Here is a 1,590-nt window from a genome sequence, read left to right on the forward strand (position 1 = left end):
AAATACGCAGAGCAGGGCATTTTTAGGGCAGCAAAACTATTCTGCGTGATACTGTAACGGTGAACACGTGACACTGTGTGTCTGTCAAAACCCACAGGAGTACAACACACAGAGTGAAGCCCAATGTGAACTACGGGCTTCAGTTAGTAACAGTGTATCTACGTGGGCTCATCATGTAACAAATGCACCACAGGAATGCAAGGTGTTAACAACAGGGGAAACCGTGTGCAGGGGCAAGAGGGAGCCTACGGAAGCTTTCAGGGCTTTCTGCACAATTTCTCTGTAGACCTAAACTGCTTTAAAAAATAAACCATATTTTAAAAAAATACATACAGGAGGAGCAACACTGGCCACCTCGGTCAGGGGCAGGACTAACAGACATGGGTGTAGGTTAACATTCTCAGGGTTAAAAAGTAACAACGATAAAATTAAAATAAATAAATAAATAAGGGGAGGGGCTGAGAACGGAGGAAATGTAACAGGTACCTGCCATAAGAGGTCTCAGGTGCTCTCACTGTGCCGTTCACAGCAGCCCTGAAACGCCTAATGGGACCGGAAGCTGCATTCACTCACTCAACAAACCCTTCCTGGGTGATCACTGTGTCCTGTCAGGACTGCACTGAGGGCTGAATACCCAAACATACAAAAGCCACAGTCCCTACTCCCAAGGAAGTGAAAATTAATGGCCGATGCTCAAGCGGAATAAAAACTAAAAGACCGCAAAGAAGCAGAGTACATTTACAAAGCAAGCAACACGGACCCTCTAAAGCTGAGAAAAGCGCATCACAGCCTGCATCAGAGGGGCAGCTGTCCAGGGGCCTTCCCCGCCCCCACCCCAGCAGGTCTCTGCCCGGGCAGACTCTTGCTCCCTTCAGTTAGTAATACATTGACAAAACATTTACCAGGTCATGATGTGCAGGCAGCGCGAAGCCTATCCAGGAGGCCAGGCAGACTGGGCAGGGGGCTGGCCGCGCCGTGCCTGAAGACTCTGCAGTCCACTGGCCTGGCCTCGCCCCACCGCCGTGCGTAGTGTGGGGGTCGGAGTCTGGCCCCAGTGCCCACACTGCAGTCTCTCTGGGCAGTGCTGAACCCATCCCTGGGCATGAAGCGAGTCCCCTTCCACAGAGCGCTCGCTGACGGGAGGCTGCAAAGGAGTAAAAGGTTTCCCAACACTCAGTAGACCCTAACCAAAAAGCCCCTTGCCTTCCTCAAAGAGAAACAAGTCAACCTCTAGAGGGATGGACCAAAAACATCATCGGGCCAAACACCTCCATGTTTGCTCCACCGCCATCCCTACCATGCTCCCCTTGAATTGCATACGCCTCAAATACCGAATTAATCTGCCCTACAGAGGTGGCACAGTGGTTAAGTGCTCAGTGGCACAGTGGTTAAGTGCTTGGTTGCTAACTGCAAGGTGGGCAGTTTGAACCCACCAGCCACTCTGCGAGAGAAAGATGTGACAGTCTGCTTCTATAAAGATTACAGCCTTGGAAACTCTATGGGGCAGTTCTACTCTGTCCTATAGGGTCACTATGTGTCAGAATTGACCTGACGGCAAGGGGTTTGGTTTTGGGTACAGAGAGACCTGCT

At 50.9% G+C, this 1,590-nt stretch overlaps 1 protein-coding gene across 3 annotated transcripts in view; it reads right to left on the bottom strand.

Annotated features, from left to right (window-relative positions):
- FAM53B (family with sequence similarity 53 member B) overlaps positions 1-1,590 on the bottom strand; it is a 118,190-nt gene that overhangs the window by 89,560 nt on the left and 27,040 nt on the right. Inside the window, exon 1 of one of the 3 annotated variants that reach the window (XM_023730046.1) lies at positions 903-1,426. The exons of the other annotated variants lie outside the window; for them this stretch is intronic. The gene's annotated coding sequence lies outside the window, so the exon portion shown is untranslated. Of the gene's footprint in view, positions 1-902; positions 1,427-1,590 lie in introns of those variants that run through there. 3 annotated transcript variants of the gene reach the window in all.

This window comes from Trichechus manatus, unplaced genomic scaffold, assembly GCF_000243295.1.
Source record: "Trichechus manatus latirostris isolate Lorelei unplaced genomic scaffold, TriManLat1.0 scaffold00031, whole genome shotgun sequence".
Lineage (NCBI taxonomy): Eukaryota > Metazoa > Chordata > Mammalia > Sirenia > Trichechidae > Trichechus > Trichechus manatus.